At 44.2% G+C, this 22,408-nt stretch overlaps 1 pseudogene; it reads left to right on the top strand.

Annotated features, from left to right (window-relative positions):
* Positions 1 to 20,518, top strand: LOC140463598 (interferon-induced protein with tetratricopeptide repeats 1-like; annotated as a pseudogene).
* The last annotated feature ends 1,890 nt before the right edge of the window (positions 20,519 to 22,408 follow it).

The raw sequence follows: 22,408 nt of genomic DNA on the forward strand, positions 1-22,408 counted from the left end.
TGTACAAGACATGCCTAACAAGGTAGGTAAATGAATCGCTAAAATGGAGATACATGCTTTTACCTAACAACGGTTTAGGGGAATGCTGATCATAAAAGGGGAATGCTGATCATAAAAGGGGAATACTGATCATAAAAGGGGAATGCTGATCATAAAAGGGGAATGCTGATCATAAAAGATGAAATAAAGACAGCAGTGGGAAAGGAGCTTGACCTGAAAATCTGGAAGTACAGTCATTACAGGTGAAGATAATGACAAAGGCCAAGAAATCTTAGTTTATGGGTCCCCATTAGGAATGGTAGTGTTGAGCAGAACAAGTTAGAGTAGCATGTAATCAGGGTAATAGAATAATGATAGGGGACTTTAACCTTCAGTGAGACTAGGCAAAACAAGTTAGCAGGATAGGTTTGCATTTATCTGATGCAGTTGAAGTAGTTTTCTGTAAGAATGTATTCTCAAACTACTAGGAACAGGCTATTTTAGATCTAGTAAACAGAGTTAATTAGTAACATCAGAATTAAGGATCTGTGCATAGATTGGTTGTAATTTGGAGAATTTCATTGAGTTTGGGAATGTTGTGGCTCAGTATGAAACTGTTTTCTGAAAATTTAACAAAATCAATCAGTTAAAATTAAACAGAGTCAGAGTGTTGGTGAGAGAGAGATTAGGGAATTAGGTTGGCAGGCAAGGCAGATTGTTGACTCAATGTTACAGCACTGACTCTCTCTGTACGTGCCGCTCCCTGGCAGAGCCACTGCTGAACAAATCTCTATCAGTTTACATTCACACACAGATGGAAACAAGCATTAGAGAGATTCAGTGTCTACGCAAACATATTCAAAAGCAGATCCATGCAAATTAATGTCATCAACATTCCTGTGCATATTTCTGTTTACACCAAAGTATTCTTCCCCCGTGCCTCCATTGTGCCCTCAATGAGCTTGCTATATTCTCTCCCTCCCACCAAACCTCAGTTCACTTCCTGGGTTGAGGCAGTCTGCTCTATGTGAAACACATTGGCCTTGAAGGTTTGGAGGGGTGACACGGGTATGGGGTGGGGCGGGGGGGGGGGGGGGGGGGGGGGGGTTGGTGGAGGTGTCTTGTATCTAGATGTCCCACACACACCAGGTGTCCTCTTGCTAGAGGCCAGCTGCCCCGCCTCTCCTTGAATGTCCATGGGGGTGAGAAAGTGTCAGGTAGAGTGGAAGTGGAATGCCCCAAGTGGAAACTGCCGAAAGATCTGTGTGTGGGTCCATCGCTAGCTGGGTGCCTCCTGGCATTGCCGTGTCTCTTTGTGAGGATGGATGGCACAGGAGTGGGGCTCAAGGACCCCATGCCCCTGTCACCATGCCTTCAGTCCTGAGGAGGTGCTTGTGTGTGTGTGTGTGTGTGTGAGAGAGAGAGAGAATGTGTGTGTATGCGTGTGTGAGAGAGAGAGAGAATGTGTGTGTGAAGAGAGAGGGAGTCTGTGTGTGAGATAGAGAGTGTGTGTATGAAAGAGAGTGTATGTGCATGTGAGAGAGAGAGTGTGTGTGTGTGTATGTGTGTGTGAGAGTGTGTGTGTGAGAGTGAGTTTGTATGTGTGTATGTGAGAGAGAGTGTGTGCATGTGTGTTTGAGAGTGTGTGTGAGAGGGAGAGTGTGTGTATGTCTGTGTGTGTGTGAGAGTGTTTAAGTGAGAGAGAGTGTATGTGTGTGTGAGAGTGTGTGTATGTGAGTGTGTGAGTGAGTATGAGAGAGAGAATGTGTGTGTGAGAGAGAGTGTGTGTATGTGTGTGTGAGAGAGTGTGTGTGAGAGAGTGTGTATGTATGTGTGTGTGAGAGAGAGTGTGTATGTGAGAGTACGTGTGTGAGAGTGTGTGTGTGTGTGAGAGAGAGTGTGTGTGTGTGAAAGAGTGTGTGTGTGATAGAGAGTCTGTGTGCGTGAAGAGAGAGGGAATCTGTGTGTGAGAGAGGGAGATAGAGTGTATGTGAGATAGAGAGTGTGCATGAGAGAGAGAGTGTATGTGCATGTGAGAGAGAATGTGTGTGAGAGAGAGTATGTGTGTGTGAGAGAGTATGTGTGAGAGAGAGAGTGTGTATGTGTGTATGTGTGAGAGAGTGTGTGTGTGAGAGAGTGTGTGTGTGAGTGAGAGAGTTTATACGTGTCTGTGTGTGAGAGAGAGTGTGTGTATGTGTGTGTTTGAGAGTGTGTGAGAGAGGGAGAGTGTGTATGTCTCTGTGTGTGTGAGAGAGTGTGTTTTAAGTGAGAGAGAGTGTATGTGTGTGTGTGAGAGTGTGTATGTGTATGTGTGAGTGAGTGTGAGAGAGAGAATGTATGTGTGTGTGTGAGAGAGTGTGTGTATGTGTGTGTGTGAGAGTGTTTGTGAGAGAGAGAGAGTGTGTATGTATGTGTGTGTGAGAGAGAGAGTGCGTGTTTAAGTGAGAGAGAGTGTGTGTATGTGTCTGTGTGTGTGTGTGTGAGAGAGAGAATGTATGTGTGTGAGAGAGTGTGTGTGTGAGAGAGAAAGTGTGTGTGTGTGTGAGAGAGTGTGTGTGTGTGAGAGAGAGAGCAAGTGTGTGTGTTTGAGAGAGAGTGTGTGCGTATGTGTGACAGAGAGAGAGTGTATGTGTGTGTGTGTGTGTGTGTGTGTGTGTGTGCGCGCGCGCATGTGTTTTTCTCCTGCAGTCCCTGAGGGTACTGGACCTAGTATCCATAGTAACTGCCAATTTGTCCATCGAGACAGCCAGACAAACTCTAATGTTGCAGCATGGCTGTAGTTTCTGGGCAATGACAGCCAGTGCCTCCCAGATAGCTGCCTGCTGTTCCTGACCCTCTCTGTACATTAGAACAAAATCCCTGATCGCTGACATCACTGGGTCCCTCCTGCCTGAGCCCTCCGAGTACCAGTGGTCTGGACCACTTCCCCCTTGGCCAGCTGCAGGGCTGTCACTGTGAGGTGCTCACCAGCCTGAGTACCCTCACACTCCATCTACAGGTCTCAGTGTCTGAGCTGATGGAGGGTGCAAGAGGTAGCCTTGCTAATGATGCTTCCTCTGAGGCCTCCAAACTCTCAGCCAAGGAAATCTAGGAGCAGGGGGTTCACCCACAGCTGGCTGCTTCTCTAGAGACGTTGTCAGGAACCTTGCAGAACCGGCAAGACAGAAGTGAGAGAGGGGGCGTCGTGACCAGTAGTTAGAAGTGGTATGGACTGATTGAGGATGACAGCAGGGTCAATAGGAGAGAGGCAGTGGTACACAGAGAGGTATTGAGAGTTGTATGTTCCTCACAGGAGCAGTCCCTCCCTTGTCCTGTGAGGGCCATGGTTTTCCCTTTGTAGGGGGTGAGGACACAGCTGTTGGCACTCGCCACCCATACAAGCTCTGTCTGCCCTGTGTCTCCCTAGAATGAGAAACAGGAGGAAAACAAGTGCGATGATTGTGCGTGGTAAATCTGTTCATTCTGGTGCATGTAGGGAAAGGTGGTGAGATGTAACAGAGCACTGTAGAGACAGTCCAAAGGGCATGCACTGTTAGTGGTGTGGGAGGTTGAAGGGAGAGAAAGTGAGGGAAGATGTTACAGGCAACAGTGAGAATGGTGGGGATGTGTGAGGTGAGTGCAATAACAAGACAGAATGAGTGTAAGGTGACAGCGAGAAAAGTATGCTTCTTACCCTACAGTGCGGAGAATGTCATTAACCTGTTTACAACCATCAGACCATCAAGATGGCACTGACCCAGTTAATTCCAACCAGTTTGGCAGGAGCTGGTGTCATGGCCTCCTCTGCTGATTCTCCAAGAAGAGGACTCCTCTCCTTTGCACCATCCTCTTGACCAGGACCTCCACGTCCCTGTCCTTGCTACCATTGGGCTGTCTGCATCCATTGAGTTAATCTGTCTGTGTGTCTGTCTGGGGAGCCTCCCAGCCCTCTGTAAAAACAGGACCTCTTTCGTCCTCTGCACAGCCTGAAGCATTGCTCCAGTATTGAGTACACAATCTGCCCTTTTGTGCCACTTCCTCTTCCCTATCCTCTCAGAGAGATTTCTGGCATCAGAAAGTACCTCACTTTTAACAGATGCAGGCTAGTTATAAGGAGTATATTCTACCTTTAACTATTTCTCGTTTCATTTAAATATATTTTTCCACTGACACACAGTGCTAGGCTTTGTGGCCATATAAATAACCATCACCACTGAAATGATCATGAATATTGAAATTAATTTGAATTTTGAATAGCAGTTCATAGCTGGAAAGGTTATCTGACATAACAAGGTGGGCCCTGCCTATCAGGATAGGGTACATAAGATAGCTATGGTGAATAGAGTCAAGGAGAATTCCAAAGAGATTCTATAAACACACTAAAGACAAACAGTAACTAGGCAGAGAATAGGGTCACTTAAAAATCAATGTGGCTATCAATTTGTGCAACCACAGCAGATGGGTGAGATACTAAACAAATATGTCACATCAGTATTTACTGTGGAGAAGGATATGGAAGCTAGGGAACTTAGGGAATTAAATAACCTTGAAAAGAGTTCACATTACAGAAGAGTTGCCAAAGGAGATGGCAGAGATGGGTTCAATTCCAACATTTAAAAGGCACCTTGATGGGTATGTGAATAGGAAGGGTTTCGAGGAACGTGAACCAAATGCTGGCAAATGGCACCAGATCAGTTTACGATGTCTGGTCAACATGGACGAGTTGAACTGAAGAATCTGCTTCCATGTTGTACAGCGCTAAACCTCCAACAGAGAGACATCCAGCTGCAAGGGGCTAACATGAAGCAGAGATCAGGACCCAGTTAAAACGAAGAATATTCTGCAGTAAAATAGCCTCCTCCCTCATGGTGGGATGTTGTCACATTCCTTTCAGATCACTGAAGCACTGTTTACAATCTCCCATGGGCCAAATAAACCCAGAGAAGGCTTTTGGTCGGGTGTTTAATCTTTGGCTCAATTAGATCTCTAGGGATCACTTTGAATTGTAAGGAAGCCAAGGATTTAAAATAGAGACACACGTTGCAACATTGAGCAAAGTTTGTCCAATGATAGTCCTTAAACTAACCAGTGGGTTCAAAAAGCAAGTCACAGAAGCAGAGACAACGTTGCTAAGCTGTCTGGCAGGTTCTGTGGAGAGGACATTGTTTCAGATCAGTGATCGTGCATCAGAACTGAAAGATATTTCAGTTGTATTAGATATTAAGCAATTACATTGTCAGGGAAATTACAGATAAATGAACAATGTAGAAGGGCAGTTTTAGGGTGGAAGGCAAGAAAGATAGAATGAGAAGAGAATAATGGTGAAGTGCAGAAGGAGGTGATCATGAAATCAGTTTAAAAAGAAAGATGAGGTAGAAACGCCAACAATACAGTTGCCCCAGTCCTACGACTGGATTAACCTGAGGGATAGCACTCCTCAGGCAAGGGGAGAAGTTGAGAAGGAGAGTCCTTCTGCATTTTTCTTCTGTGCCTGATATTATGGGGTAACTAGCACACTGTGGGGCCGCAGCATCTGGTATGGGGACTGGATGCCCTTTGGAAGCCAGTAAGTCCCAGCCAATGGTGAGAACTTCTGTCACACTCACTACGTGAATTGTTGAGTAACTTACACAATCGCTTGCTGTATAACTGAGAAGCATGTGATTGTATGGAATAGTTTGCCCCATGCCAGGGCAGATACAATGATACACAGCTCACTCGCTGCCTTTCTTTTACTGAACATTGGAAAGTCTTTGCCTGAATCTTTAGCAGCCTCGTGCCTATGTGTTGGAATTCCCTCCCAATACTTTGTCCTCTCTCTTCAACTCCATTTCCTCTTCTAAAATCCTCCCTAAAACCACTCTCATTAGCCAAGTATGCTCTTGTGTCAAAATGGCTTGATGTTCAATTTGCTTCATAATGCTTCTGACTTTTGGGATGGTTTGTTACATTAAAGAAGCTTTAAAATTACAGTTGTATTGCATTAAATGTCAGAAACTTGGATCTTCTAACTGCCCTTCATTAAATTCCACATCATAGGTTCATGATGAAGTGTAAGGTGTGAGGATACAGAATAAATAACTGTGTGGAGGCCACATTGCTTAAAGAAATATAAAAAAGCAGAGTCTGGATAAGGGCCAAGTTATTCTGAATGGAATAGGATTAAATTCAGTGCTGAACAAGGATTAGGGCCAGATCATTTTTGTTTCTCACTGATATTGACAATTTGGAGTTAGAGACAAAGACCTCACAGTAACAGCATCAATCACTGTAAAGAATCCAGAAGCAGGGTGCAGTACTTTGAATTTTTAAAAAAGGTAGCTTTTAAGGAGCATCTTAAAGAAGGATTGGCAAAGTAATGCTGAGGTTTAGGCAGCAATATCAGAGCTTAGATCGAAGCTGAAGGGACTGCCAGCAATGCTGCAAGGATTAAAGCCAGAGGTTTGGAACAACTGGGAATGAGAGGAATGCAGAGACTCAAGAAGGACAGTAGTAGAGGACAGGGTTACACTGCCTCTGCCAGCACTGACAGTCCTGTGGAATGCCCCAGGGATGCCCACCACCAGTAAAACACCAGGAGTGCTCTGAATGACTCCTGATCAAAGCCTTAAATATGTAAGTTGGTTTCTCCAAGTAGCCAATCCCCATTCCGGCCCATCCCCAGATGAGAGATATAGATAAAGTTAATGGTAGGTGTCCTTTTTCTAGGATGGGGACTTCAAGACTAGAGGGAATATTGTTAAGGTGAGCGGAGAGAAAAATAAATATGATAGGTCAATTTTTTTACAGAAAATGGTTCGTATATGTAATGAATTTCCTGAGGAAGTGGTGGATGTGGGCATAGTTACAACATAAAAAGACCCTTGGGTGAGTAGGTAAATGGGAAAGGCTTGGAAGGATATGGGCCTGGAGCAGACAAGTGGGACTAGTTTAGTTTGGGTTAATGTTCAGCATGGACCAAATGATTTGGATCCATGTTGAATGACACTATGACCTGATAGACATTCTTAATGGTAGCAGTCTGATGGACAACCATCCCAAAATTACATCCTTCGATCTTCCCAGTGTCCTGCCTGCATTCCCAAGGCTACAGTGTTTGGAAACTTCCACCCTAAGTTTCCGACCACATATCCACTCTGTCAGACCAAGATCACTTCCTTCTGTCTTCACAATATTACCTGGTTCTACGTCTGGCTCAGCATATCTGCTACAGAAACACTCATCGGTGGCTACGTTATCTGTAAAGCACAGTAATAGAGTCACAGAGTCAGAGAGGTGTACAGCACGGAAACAGACTCTTTGGTCCAAATTGTCCATGCTGACCAGATATCTAAACTAATCTAGTCCCATTTGCCGCACTTGGCTCATGTCCCCCAAAACCCTTCCTATTAAATGTTGTAATTGTACCAGCCTCCCCCACTTCCTCTGGCAGCTCATTCCATACACACATCACCCTCTGCATGAAAAAGTTGCCCCTTAGGTCTCTTTTATATCGTTCCCCTCTCACTCTAAACCTATGACCTCTAGTTCTGGACTCCACTAATACAGGGAAAAGATCTCCCCTATTTATCCTACCTATGTCCCTCATGATTTTATAAACCTCTATAAGGTCATCCCTCAGCCTCCGACGCTCCAGGGAAAACAGCCCCAGCCTATGCAGCCTCTCCATTTAGCTCAAATCCTCAAACCCTGTCAACATCTTTGTAAATCTTTTCTGAACCCTTCCAAGTTTCACAACATCCTTCTGATAGGAGGGAGACCAGAATTGCACACAATATTCCAAAAGTGAACTAACCAGTGTCCTGTACAGCTGCAATCCCAACTCCTGTACTCAATGCTTTGACCAATTAAGGAAAGCATACCAAACATCTTCTTCACTATCCTATCTACCTGCGGCTCTACTTTCAAGGAGCTATGAACCTGCACTCCAAGGTCTCTTTGTTCAGCAACACTCCCCAGGGCCTTACCATTAAGTGTATAAGTCCTGCTAAGATTTGCTTTCCCAAAATGCAGCACCTCACATTTATCTAAATTAAACTTCATCTGCCACTCCTTGGCCCATTGGCCCATCTGATCAAGAGGGAGAAAGTGAGGACTGCAGATGCCTCCTCATTTCCCCTCCCCCCACCTTATCTCAGTCCCAACCCCTGGATTCAGCATCACCCTCTTGACCTGCAATCTTCTTCCCGACCTCTCCGCCCCATCCCCTCTCTGGCCTATCACCCTCACCCTCACCTCCTTCCACCTATCGCATTCTCAGCGTCCCCCCCTCCAAGTTCCTTCCCCCCCTACCTTTTATCTCAGCCCGCTTGACACACCAGCCTCATTCCTGAAGAAGGGCTTATGCCCGAAACATCGATTCTCCTGCTCCTTGGATGCTGCCTGGCCTGCTGTGTTTTTCCAGCAACACATTTTCCATCTGATCAAGATCCCACTTTCTTCACTGTCCATAACTGGCCAACCTCCATAACCAGGGAATCTTTCAAATTTCTGGTGCCTGTGCCATTACTGGTTACAAGTCCAGTTCACCCACCACTCCTTTGCTTATTTGCCTATACTGGCAGAAGCCAGAAAGCAATACAATAGTGATTTGTTTCATTCACCAGGCTGTGTTTCTGGACCGATGCTGAGGAAACAAATAAGCTGGAATTGATAGCACACCAATCACTGATCTCCACTGAATAGGGAGAGGCCGAACAGGCTGGGACTGTTTTCCCTGAAGCGTCAGAGGCTGAGGGTGACCTTATAGCGGCTTATAAAATCATGAGGGACATGGATAGGATAAATATACAAAATCTTTTCCCTGGGGTGAGGGAGTCCAGAACTCGAGGGCATAGGTTTAGGGTGAGAGGGGAAAGATATAAAACAGACCTAAAGGACAATTTTTCACACAAAGGGTGGTGGGTGTATGGAATGAGCTGTCAGAGGAAGTGGTGGAGCTGAAAATGTGTTGCTGGAAAAGCTCACCTTAACCTCCTTCCACCTATCGCATTTCCAACACCCCTCCCCCAAGTCCCTCCTCCCTACCTTTTATCTTAGCCTGCTTGGCACACTTTTCTCCTAGAGGAAGTGGTGGAGGCTGGTACAATTGCAACATTTAAAAGGCATCTGGATGGGTATATGAATAGGAAGGGTTCGGAGGGATATGGGCCAAGTGCTGGCAGGTGAGACTAGGTTGGGTTGGGGTACCTGGTTGGCATGGAAAAGTTGGACCGAAGGGTCTGTTTCTGTGCTGTGCAACTCTCTGACTTTCACATTGCCCACCTGATCATAAACTCTTCTGCAGGAATTTACATTTAAAGACCATGATCGTGGTGCAATTATCAAAAGAAGTTCTTGAAAACAATGATTTGGAGATACCGGTGTTGGACTGGGGTGTACAAAGTTAAAAAAAATCACACAACACCAGGTTATAGTCCAACAGGTTTAATTGGAAGCACTAGCTTTCGGAGCGACGCTCCTTCATCAGGTGATAGTCACCTGATGAAGGAGCGTCGCTCCAAAAGCTCATGTGCTTCCAATTAAACCTGTTGGACTATAACCTGGTGTTGTGTGATTTTTAACCTTGAAAACAAAGGTCTTGTTGAAGGGTGGTGAGAGCTGGTCTTTGTAGGGAGAGTTCACCATGTCAGCATTAGCATGCGAGGGACTAGCTGGGATGGATTAGCATCAGAGTAAGTTAGGAAGGGCTTTTGGGTTCATGCATTGTAAAGAGACAGTGACAAGTGCCTTAATGAGCTTTTGGAGGAATCAAGGGGAGATACCAAGGCATAAAGTTCACCAAGGAGGAAGAAACCGATAACAAACTCGCATTCCTGGATGTCACAGTAGAAAGAAAGGACAACGGAGAACTACAAACCTCTGTATACAGAAAACCGACAAACACTGACCAAATACTTAACTACACCAGCAACCATCCCAACACACACAAACAAAGCTGTATCAGAACACTATTCCAACGAGCCACCACACATTGCAGCACAGATGAACTTCGGAAAACAGAGGAGAACCACCTATACAAGGTATAAAGAACAGATACTCAAAAAAAATACAGTGCGCAGATTCCTCAAGAACAAACCACGACAAGCAGACCAAACACAACCAGAAACCCTAACCACCTTACCATACATCAAAGAAGTTTCAGAAATGATAGCCAGACTACTGAGACCCCTCGGAATTCAGTACAACCCATGGACAAAACCAACGTCATCTACAAAATTCCATGCAAGGACTGCCACAAACACTACGTAGGACAAACAGGAAGAACATTAGCCACCAGGATACACGAACATCAGCTAGCCACAAAAAGACACGACCCTCTCTCCCTCGTAGCCCTACACACGGTTGAAAAAAAACACCATTTCGACTGGGACAACACATCTATCCTGGGACAGGCTAAGCAAAGACATGTCAGAGAATTCCTAGAGGCCTGGCACTCCAACCACAACGCCATAAACAAACACATAGATCTAGATGCCATCCATCAACCCCTCAGAAAATGAACAGGAAATGACATCACCACAAACCCCAGGAACCCCATTCAGGAGAAAGATATGAATAGAAAGCAGGAGACAACAGCTTTGCTTCACTTGGAGGTCGCCACTGATGATGTTACCTTGCCAGGTAATGAAACGTCTGGATATCAAACCTACAGCTCAGCGAGCAAACCTACACCCCCATCCCACAAAGGAAATCCTCAGTTTATATGTGGGATAGTCAGGTTGTCTAAATGTAAATGTAAACTTAGAAGGAGTTTTCATGATCTATATCAGAAATACATAGTGTTCTAATTGGGCTGGGCATTTCAACAATGGCAGCCCATACTAATGGAGTCCCATAGGAGTTGGTCAATTTGTTAATGATTTGGATGAAGAAAGTGAATGTACCAAGGCCGAGTTTGTAGGTGACACAACAATTGGTGGGTAGGCAAGTGGTGAGGATGACACAAGGAGTCTGCACAGTGATATAGACAGGTTAAGCAAGTGTGAAAAAACTGTAGATGGAAAACAAAGTGGCAGGAAGAACAGAGGAGCTGAATATTAATTAAATGGAAAGAAAAACATTACTGAAAGCTAAAAAACAGAGGGTTTTAGGTGGCCTTATGCATGAATCACAAAAAAAGACTAGCGTCCGAATTCAGTCGGTAATACAGAGAGCAAATTAAGTGCTGACCTTTATTTCAAAGGGTATGGAGCATAAAAGGGGCAGGGCTGGGGGTGGGGGGATGGGTCCTAATGAACTAATCATCCCACACTGGAGTTTGGATGAATAAAAGGTGATGTTACTGATCCATACAAGATTCTTTGGTGACTTCATAGGGTATATGCAGAAAATTTGTTACCCCTTGTAGGTAAGTCTAGGAACAAAGGGCATATTCTCAGAATTAGGGGTCCCACATTTGAGACAGAGAAGAACAAGAATTTATTCTCTGAAAGGGCAGAGAATCTATGGAATTCTTTCAGCAGATGGCTGCTGAAATCAGATTGTTAAGTATATTCAAGGCTGAGATAGACAAGTTTTAATCATTAAGGGAATCAAGGGTTATGGGGAAAAGGCAAGAAAGTGGAGTTGAGGATTATCTGATCAGCTATGATCACATTGGATGATGGTACAGACTCAGTGGACTGAATGTCTACTTTTTCTCTGACATCTTATTGTCTGAAACTAGCAAATGGAAAATGAGACATTTTTCTTTAATTTCATCTCTAACAGTAAGTTAATGGGCAACAGTACTTGAAGTGTTCTCAGTGCTAAAGTATTTGTTTCCTGCATAAAACTGGACAAGGTTATCAAAACTGAGCACCATTGTTCTAGCTGTTTGCTTTCTCACCCTTTCGGTATATTAAAATTGAGCCATTGCCAATTAAGGCCTCATCCAATTCTCTGTGCTGTGTCCTAACTTGTACCATGTCCACTTCAGTCCTTATCCCTTTTGCTCAGGAAATGCAATGTTTCACATACCCACAATATCTCGACTAAAAATGTTCTTGTGGTTTGAACATAGAAACTGAAACTCTGGTGATTGCTTTCATTTTGCATGTTCAGTTTCTATTAACACTGAGGAGTCAATAACCTGGAAATGAAACCATACTGAGTACTATTCTGGATCAACACAGCCAGTGAACTTTGAAAACAAAATCACCATATTTAACAATAATGATGAGGTACACATTCTTTTTCTAATGAATTATACTTAAGGGCTTTAATTCCCCAAAATCATTCACAATAGGTTACCAGTTGCCAAGCGAACAGGCATTTGGAGGGTGGTGGACAGGGGGTGAGAACTGACCTCCATTGGGCAGAGCCCATAGGCTCTGGATGGAGGTCAATGGATCAGAAAGGAAATTGGAAGGCAGGCAAGGGGAGGCAATGGCCCAGTGGCATTATCACTGGACGGTTGATCCAGAGACACAGGCAGCATTCTGAGAATCTAGTTTTGAATCCTGCCACGGCAGATGGTGGAATAAAAATATCTGGAATTAAAGATGACCATGAATCCATTGTAGGAAAAGCCCATCTGGTCCACTGATATCCTGTAGGGAAGGAAACTGTCATCCTTACCTGGCCTGGATGACACATGACCCACAGCAATGTGGTTGACTCTTAACTGCTCTCTGGGCAATAAATGGTGGCCTAACCAATGAGGCCTCATGCCATGAATGAAGTTAAGAAAAAAAGGGATGCCCCCAGTGAATGTTCTGCATAGGGAGTTCAGTAAGAGGGTAGGATGAGACTGTATAGGATGCTGCTTGTCAGATTGCCTTGTATCAAGAAGCCGTGACAATGGGCTGACTGAAAGGTGCCATGCAAGGCACAGCAGAAAGTTGTCAGTCAAGTAAGTCAAGGACAAGCAACAGAAAAAAGGAGAAGCTTTAAGCATAGCTGAGGGGCTGGAGCTGGGATTTGGAAAGATAGGGTGACCAAGTTGGATAATCTAAAGATAGCATGATAACAGAAGCAAAGGCTCCAGGAGAAATTTTTTATTTTAAAAGAAGAATAAAGTTGAGAGAAGAAGTTTATAAATGGTGAAGATATAGATTTCTGCCTTAACATGGATGGTCCAAATATCAGGAAGCGGGTGATCTTTTTCCACTGGCATCAAATCATTACAATCATGGAGCAAAACAAGGAAGTATTTACGAGGACTGAAGCTTCCCACCTATGCTGACAGTCATCTCCATGAAGGTGGAGAATTTCTGATCTTGGGCGTCCAACTTCTCCCAATTATCTGGATGGCCTGACCCTGCACTTCAAAGAAATACAATTGATGTTGTTCACACTCAAGCCTCTTCAGGTCCATCTGGATGTTTCCACTCCTCAATGTGTCCCCTACATGGACCTTCAGTGGCCTGTCCCTGGTCAGTTTAAAGGAGGACTCCAGGAGGATGATGCGATCAAGTGACTTTACAGAATCCAGGAGTATTGAAACCATGTCCTCTCCTTCAGCTTGCTTGTATTCATAAAACCTCTGTTGCCCCCAGAACCCTTACCATTACCTCAAAGACCCACTGCCATCTTCTTAGAACATCTGTATCTCTTCCCCCTATTTCCTAATGGACTTGTTCCATACAAATGTTCCATTACAACTGTTGCCTGATTCCTCACGTTGTGGTACCTAGATGTCATAACTGGCAGTGTCTCCTCAATTGCCAGATCAGCAAGTGTTTGTGGCTTTCCCCCCAAAATGTCTTACTCATTGACAAGTAGAATATCTGATCAGAAGGATAACCTTCCTCCTTCACAGAACCAAAGGAAAGTACATGGGAATCCTATGTCTGGGTTAGTTTGAAAAGTGGATTCCCCACGCCAACCCCGAGTCTCCCTCATGGATAATGCTAGTTTCAACTGCTTGACTGTTTTCTCCATGGTTTCTGCCATTACTTGATGCCTGTGCTATGAAATCCTGTCAACTACAATGAAATGTAACATGAGATTTTAACATGGCCCAAAGATCATGAATTAGGGATTCTCTATTCTACTGACAACAGGTCAGTACAAACATGAAAGGTTAAACAAGAAAGTATTTACTTGAAGTAAATCTGTGGTTGACATTTTTTGAGGAATCCTTTGTAGTTCTGCTCCTTCTATCCCAAATGCACCTTGTTTTCCAGAGACGGCCTGTTTGACTATTTTACTGATTGCATCTAGTTCTGGAGGTCCAGCCTGAACTGCTGGAGCTACCCTCCTTATTGCCCTCCCTCACAGTCGTCACTTGTTGATGGGAGTTTCATTACACAGTCCAGAAGAGTGGATTATTGGTCAGTGATCTCAGAGCAGCTACAGCTGGAAAATCAGGAAGTAATGATGAGGAAGACTCATTGGGTACGCATGATTAATGATGGTTCCTGTCAAATCCTGCCTTTTGGCCCCAAGGTCATCTCTGATTTTTCACAAACTTATTCCATGGAACATTCCTGACTCATGATCCAGCTTCCAATGGAGAATCCATCACTGTCGTCCTGCTTAGGCCTTCAGGCCAACACAGTATCAACCTCTCATTCTGGTCAGTGCACCACATCCCCATCACTGAATCCATTAACAGTCCTGAGCTTGCCTCTTCTGATTCTCTGCTTGCAGAAACCTCATTTGTCCAGCTGCACCAGCCCTGGGAGCAGAGCAAAAAACAGCGCAGCGATAGTGAACAGGTCCCAGTAATTACCATGACAGTCACAACTCCACCCCCACCGCCCCCTCCCCCCCCCCCCCTCCCCCCACCCCCACCCCCAGCCCCAGCTCACATCATGGCACTTAGTGTTCCTTGTAGACAATGTCTAATGACAGGATCAGCAGCTGCTGAAGGTATAGGCATGAGTGAGCTGGAGCCACGTGAGGTGGATCATTCATGTGACAGTGAGGCCGCTAACAGCTTCTGGTGTCGGGACTTGGTTGTCGATGTTAATGGGGTGATATATGAGTGAGCACTGATTACAATACTCACTGAGATGCTGCGTACATTTCCTGTCTCATGTCACTGTCAAGAAGCCTGCAGGAGTTCAGCGCCATATTGACAGAGGGGTTTCCGTGGGGTGTATGCCCCTGCACTGAAATGATCCGTGTCTCACAATCCCAGAGGGCACTGCCCCTGCTGCCCAATACCCGCTGCAGCCTGTAACTGAACAGCTGACCCGAGGGTCTGGCCTCCCTATGAGGATTCAGCAATACTTCCTGCTAAAGACAGAAAACCACCGTGACATCTCCAGAAAGATACCTCAGCGTTCACTGGGACTTGACTATAACACACGTTATTCTCAATCATCTAAACTCTGGCCATTTCAACATCACCAGAGCTGGGCCCTGTTTGAAATTGGATAAATGATCTTCAGGGGAGGGACAAGTGAACACGTGGAATGGTCCTGCCTGATTGGCGTTCACAAAAAAAGCAACCAATCAGCTGGAAGGGCTGAGCTCTGCCATGCCAGGATGAAGAGCAGAGGTTTCTGGCACTGCCCGGGATGGTCTTGGTGCAGGATGGGCTGTTACACAGGCCGTGCTGGATGTAACCGGAGAGGCAGCATGGCCCCATTACAGCATCACTGCTTCCCGATAGACCACCCACCCCCCATTCGTGTGACAGAGCCAGACTCTGTGCTCTGTCCAATCCTCATTCATAACAAACAGTAATCAGGGGAAGGCTCTTTTCATTGAGTGACACTGGAAACCTGAAACTGATGAATCACCTTTCAGTTTCATTTTCCTCAAATCTCTGCATTTCAGTAAAGATCACTGCATTCTGAATAATGTATGAGTTGTGGGTGGTGTGTATATATTTGTACCTTTGGAAACTGATCACCTTTCATTCTGATCATCCAGCTCCTCAGACAGCAGAAGGAAAAGTAAAGAAGCAGCCAGTGTATTCACTGAGATCACCATGGGGTAAGTGAGATCTTCATGTGCCCATACCGTGTACAGTATAATCAGCTGGAGCTCAGTGCTCTCCTTCTTGTCTCCAAATCATTGTGATGTGGGCTCGAATCATATTCCAATGATTTGGTCACACAATCCTATCCTTCTCTTAATGTAGTACTGAGGGAGTTCAACCCTGTCTGAGGTGCTGGCTTTCCGCTGAGACATAAAACAGAGACAATGAGAGATTCCCTGGTTGGGCTAGCATTTATTGTACACCTCTAATGGCTCTTAACAAGGTGGAGGTGGGCTGCCACCTTGAACCATCAGTTTATTTGGTGTAGATACACCCATAACCCCATTTAGGAGGGAGTTCCAGAATCTTCACCCAGCAAAACCATACTGCAGGAAACAGGCCTCACTCCTGCAAAAATGGAGCTGTCTGTTGCACTCTGACTTTAAATAGGTTTGGGTTTCCCATACGTGTGAATGGTGTAACCTAATAGACACACTAGCTTCTCCATCAAGAAGGAAACACTTTGGAGAAAGTAGAGCTGCAGGAGGAGGTGCAGGTTAAAGAGACCATTCATTGGGGCAGCTGGATGTGTTATGCACTGATTATCTCCTCCTTGATACTGGTCAGGATGATGGTCTGATTGTATTCCTGGAACATGAGATTGGAGTCTTGCACTCTGGGTGTGTGATCGTATGCCAGCTGGTGATGGAGAGGCTGTTGTGTCTATTAGCAGCACCAGTGGGAAGCGAAAGAGCTTTTAATAGGAGGAGCAGTGAGCAGCAGGAGGGTGAATGACAGCTCGGGTACCAGCCTAGCAGGTGCTGTGAGAGGAGCACCCATTGGGTAAAAACTGTTCAGGCTGGAGAGGAGGCACCCTGATTTATTGGCAGATCAGCAGACGGCTGGTTAGGCAAGGCCTCCCTCCCCAAGGTTACCAGCCAGCTGGAGTTGTGCCACAAAAGGTACAAAGGAGTGGGTAAACTTTAGCATTAAGGAAGGTGGTACTGCTGAGTGAGTGAGTGAGTGATGGGGAAGGGATAACTGGGACGAGGGGCTGCTGAGTGAGTGAGTGAGTGATGGGGAAGGGATAACTGGGACGAGGGGCTGCTGAGTGAGTGAGTGAGTGATGGGGAAGGGATAACTGGGACGAGGGGCTGCTGAGTGAGTGAGTGAGTGATGGGGAAGGGATAACTGGGACGAGGGGCTGCTGAGTGAAGCATTCTCTGGACTGGGAAGAGATGTCCTTTGATGTATCTATCAGCTAACAAATGCCTCCACTAGACATCGGCCAGAAGCTTCATCATTGCATTGTTTAAAAACATAGCTGGATGGCTTTTGTTTTCAAAAGTACCAATGAGAGACCAACAAAGACGGAGGAGAATTATGGGCACTGTTTGCATTCCATGATGCCAAACATGGCCCTTCAATTGGTGTTTGCCCTGATCAAACTATTTTAGACTGTAATACCTCCAAAAGAGTGGCCATGATCAGGTTAGTTTAAAAAGAAACCTCCAGTCAAGATACACAAAAAGATGGCAAATCTAAAGAGGACTGCCTGACTGGAAAGGTTTGGGATGCAGTGGTATAGCTACATGGCTTTTGATTGAGTTAAAATCTTGCCGATTTTGAAGGTTTATAAACAGGATACATTAGACAAGTAATATTAACTAATAATCATTTGTGGTTTCAACATTGAGAGACACCAGCAGAGTCCAATCGTGAGAATAAATGAAATCCTTTAGAATGATATAATATCATGTCATTCATAAATATCTTTAATCTGTCATCTAATTCTACCAAAGGCCAAGGTAAGAATTAATTCAAAGGACCAAAATAAAATGGAACATCTGCAGCTTCAGAAATAGAGATTGTAAAAGATTTTATTTTCTTGCAGGGACACACAGGAAGATTTGTTGAAAGTGAATCTCGATCAGCTTCAATGTCACTTCACATGGACTCCACAGGAAGAAACCATTAACTTGGATGATATGAAACACAGATTAGAAGATTCTATACTGCTTGGTGTGAAATATCAAGCCAGGTCTTACAACCATCTCGCCTTTATAAACTGTCTGCAAGGAAACTGTGAAGAGGCAATTCAGAATTTAAAGGAAGCTGAAAGGATTCTGAGGGAGAGACATGGAGAAGAATTTGAGGAAAGAATCTTGGGTCACCTATGGAAACTATGCCTGGGTTTATTACCACATGGACCGACTGGAGGAGGCTCAGTCCTACCTCGACAAGCTGGAGACAGTCTGTAAACTATTTCCTGAAGCCTCTCGGTTTACAGCAATGATACCTGAGGTTTACGGGGAGAAGGGCTGGTCACTGTTAACCACAGCCCCTCAATATTATGAAGAAGCAAAGGAATGTTTTACAAAGGCCCTGGAGGAAGATCCTGACAACATTGAGTGGAATGTTGGCTATGCCACTGCACTGTCCCGTCTGGAAGGACTTCCGGGTACCCAAGTGAGTCACAAACCCACTGAATCAATGAAACAGTTTAGACGTGTTCTGGAGCTAGATCCTGATCATGCTGAATCCATGGTGCTGTTAGCTTTAAAACTGCAAGAGTTCAATCAAAAGGAGGAAGCATCCACATTAGTTGAGCGAGCGCTACAGAAGTCCCCTGGTCAACCATATGTACTTCGATACGCAGCAAAGTTTTACAGGAAAGAAGGAGATGTAGAAAATGCTGTCAAGCTGTTAGAGAAAGCATTAAAAATTACACCAAGCTCATCATTTTTATACCATCAAATAGGTCAATGTTACATTGACAAACTATATGCACTGGGCACAGACCGATGCAGCAATGGGCCTGATGATCCTGCTTCTCAAGAGAAGGCCAGTTTGATTGAACAATGCAGACACTACTTCAGTGAGGCAGTTGCGCTCAAATCATCGTTTACAGCAGCAAAGCTGAAACTTGCAGACGTCCTCATCATAAATGAAGAAATTCATGAGGCTGAAACGATCTACAGCGACCTACTGAAATTGGAATATAGTTATCCAGAAGATAAGCAGTATATCACTTACAAGGCTGGGCAATTTCAACTGTATCAGAAAAGATCAGAACCAAATGCCATCACACATGTCCTGGAGGAGGGGTTTTCTATCAAAAGCAACTCAAAACAACAAAAACTCTGCCGCACCAGCTTGGAAAAGATCGCAAAGAGACGACTTCGAAATAACCCAGGTGACATAAAGGCTTTGTGCATTCTTGGGGCCATGTACCTGCTAGATGGGGAGGAGCCTGGAATTATGAAATGCTTTGTGAAGCTCAAACTCCAAGAGCTTTTCAATGAAGAATAAAGATCTACCGTCTTTGAATTACACCTTTCTACTGAGATCAACAATGACTTGCCAAGCAAACATTTGAAAGGGATGAATATTTTCTCAGAACTTCCGCTGGGGACCTTTTCATTTCTATTCTGCAAGCACTTCCTTTAAAATTAAGATATTATGCATGCATATATAACGCTTAAAGAATCATTCCAGTTAAAAATATTCCAAGTCCTGTTGCTTCTTAGTGGAATATTGCTCGCATGCGATCTAACCAAACATTATTTGATTTCTGCAACTTTAGAGGTTTAGTTGTGTGTGAGGAGAAACAAAATACAGTACAGTGGGTTTGGAATTTGAGTTGAGTGAATTGGATACAAATGCAATCATTATTCTGAATTTGAGAAGCTAACACAATAACAATAATGAATATGACACCAGATTGATTTTGTGCTATGAGGGCGGTTCAAAACATACCCTTTGATGTAAAAATCAGGCCAAGCATGTTTAAAGCCAGGCTAGTGGACTGGTGGAAATTTTGGCAGGGTTCCATTGTCTAGGAGGGGGAAAACATCGAGATTCTGGGATACTGGAGCCTTAACCCTTCAAAGTTGGGAACAGACTTCCTGGTCAAATGAATGTACAACTCTTCATCCTCCTGATATCCTGTTCCTCTTCAGAGCTGTTTCAGTGGGAAAAAAAAAGCAGTGCCCTCCTGCTCTAGATAGAGTTACCATCACAATCAGGGCTCGTGAATATCACCAAACCCCAGGCTCTGGATGTTATTGAGGATCCCACACAGCTTCACCCCATTTCCCGCAAGTCGCTTGGTTTAAACTCACCCCCATTGAGTTCTAGTGTGGTCTGGATCACAGTGAGTTTAACTGATACCCAAATATAGATGGAAATATGTGCTTTATCATGATGCTGAACACTTTATTATAGGAGCAGTACACTTTAGGTGAAAGCACCATTGGTCTCAGTGATAGTCTGAGCATGTGACTGCTCCTCTTTCGATGGTGATGATGGTGTGTTAACGATATCCAATCCAGCCTCTAGAGACTGGAATAAAACCCCTCTTCACTTGCTGCCTTTTCACAGAAAGGATCCCATTGGGTGAAAGAGTTCCCAAATGTGACAGTTGGGAGAGGGCCAACAATCACTGCAGACCCTTCAAATGAACCAACAGCTTAATTCTGTGTCCCTGAGGACTTACTGAGGGGTGATAGGACATCCCCTCCAGAATGTTCACTCAGATCTGAGCCTCTATCACTGGGAGTCTCCCTGTCCTGGAAGTTGTCAGCCTCACCAAGCCTTCAGCAAACCATCTGAGGCCCTGATTGGCCAATACAGAGCAGCTGGAACAATTCCTGAGGAAAGGCCATTTACTGCAGACTGTTGCTGTCTGGGAGAAGGGAAATGCAGGAATGGGGGGGGGTGGGGGGATGAATAGAAGATAGAAAAATGCATTTAAAAGAATATAACACAATGCTGCTGATATTGATTTGCCAAACAGAATGTTGTTGTAATTGTATTATCAGCAATTGCTTGCATTCCATTGTCGATGTGGGTGAATGAAAACAGTTAATCATGTTCACACTGCATTAACCCATAATGGGGATTAAATTAGAAAAAATCAGTTCTAGCAGTTTGTCATGTTTCCAGACAATTGTCGTCATTTGGAAAACTACCACAGTTCCTTCTGGTCAACACAGGGCAACTTGTCTAATTAGAGCCATCTTAGCCAAAGAGGACTCTGTAAAGGGACAAAAGCTGTGATGATCTAAAGGGTACAGAATCATTAAAACCTCACCATTACACACACTTATTCCATCAACACAAGTCCCACTTGTCAATGAGGCTCGTCTCCTGGAGCCTAGACTGCAATGATTTTCCACCAATGGAAATGGTTCCCAATTCTGTTTCTATCTTTGGCATTTCCTTAAAGACAAAGGGAAATTAACTGAAAATTTTTATTTCTCTCAGTAATAGATTCCCTGCTGCTGCTGAGGATTATGAAAATATAAAATTTGCACCAACTCCCAAATGGAAATAGAGAAGAATTTGACATAAAATTGAACCAATCTTCCTTCTTTTTCATTCAAAATATTAAAACAAAATGTTATCACATTATCAATGCCGCATAAAAGCAAATGCAGCAAACAGGTTGCCAAAAGGGGTGTGGAGTTCTCATCCATACTGATGGCTACTTCAGGTTTTTATGGGAAGTTTTGAGGAGATTTTACTACTTCCCTAGGTTTGGAAATCTGGGAAGTAGCTATGGTTGGCTGGTGGAGGATGAGGTTGGACAGTAGTGTGGTGTTGCATGTGGTTAAATAACCTACTACAGTCGCTGGTCTCTACATAAACAATCAAACTCTCAGTGAGAGACTGGTCTGAGTCCATTGCCTATGAGTTTGTGTCCAACCAGGGAGTCAATGTCTCCAGGATATAATTTCAGGTATCAGACAGACAGCAAGCACACCCCTAAGAAATCTAACAGCAGTGATTTTTAGGAAGACATACACTATTGAGCATATGTCCAAACATACCAGCAAGAGTTAAAGTTATTCACAATATGGTAACTATTCAACTCCTCAGCCAGTTAGTGTTTAGTTCTCAGGGCAATGGAATTCACTTGAAGCAAGAACACCCCAAATAGTTAGAGCCTCTTACCCTTATCTTTGTTTTAGTCATTCCCTCTCTTATTGTCAGGATTGACCGAATTGCATTACATTTTCATTTTAAATTCTCATTTCGTTTTTCACTTCAGTTTACTAAACTGAAGTATGCATCAAACAATTTATCCTTGGGGTTTAATGTCTTTCAGCCTTTGGAATCATTCTACATTCTTGGTCTTCATTACCATGGGGTGGAAGTGTTAACACAAAAATGTCATTCCCTACAAGACCAAATATCAGATGGACAGTCTTTGTGGATCTTTCCTTACTTGCCACGGTCTGGGTCACATGATTGCTGAAGGAAACTCCTTCTAACACTTCCGTTACCCTTTACCATTCTGTGATTGAGTTGATGTAGGTCTGCTCTCCCTGTCATACATTGTATGGCACTCACATGCATTTGCTGGTCTTGCTTTCAGTAAAATCGTTGCCTTCCTGTTCATCCTGAATGTTCTTTCAGGTTTTTGAACCATACAGGACAATAGAACATAGAACATAGAAATGTACAGCACAGAACAGGCCCTTTGGGTGTTTTTCTTTTCTCTGGGTTATATCTTTTGAGTTTTCACCCCTAAGGTAATTCTCCTGCCTAATACCAAAGCTGACAGAATGGCTGGAATTGTACCAC

This window comes from Chiloscyllium punctatum, chromosome 38, assembly GCF_047496795.1.
Source record: "Chiloscyllium punctatum isolate Juve2018m chromosome 38, sChiPun1.3, whole genome shotgun sequence".
Classification (NCBI taxonomy): Eukaryota; Metazoa; Chordata; class Chondrichthyes; order Orectolobiformes; family Hemiscylliidae; genus Chiloscyllium; species Chiloscyllium punctatum.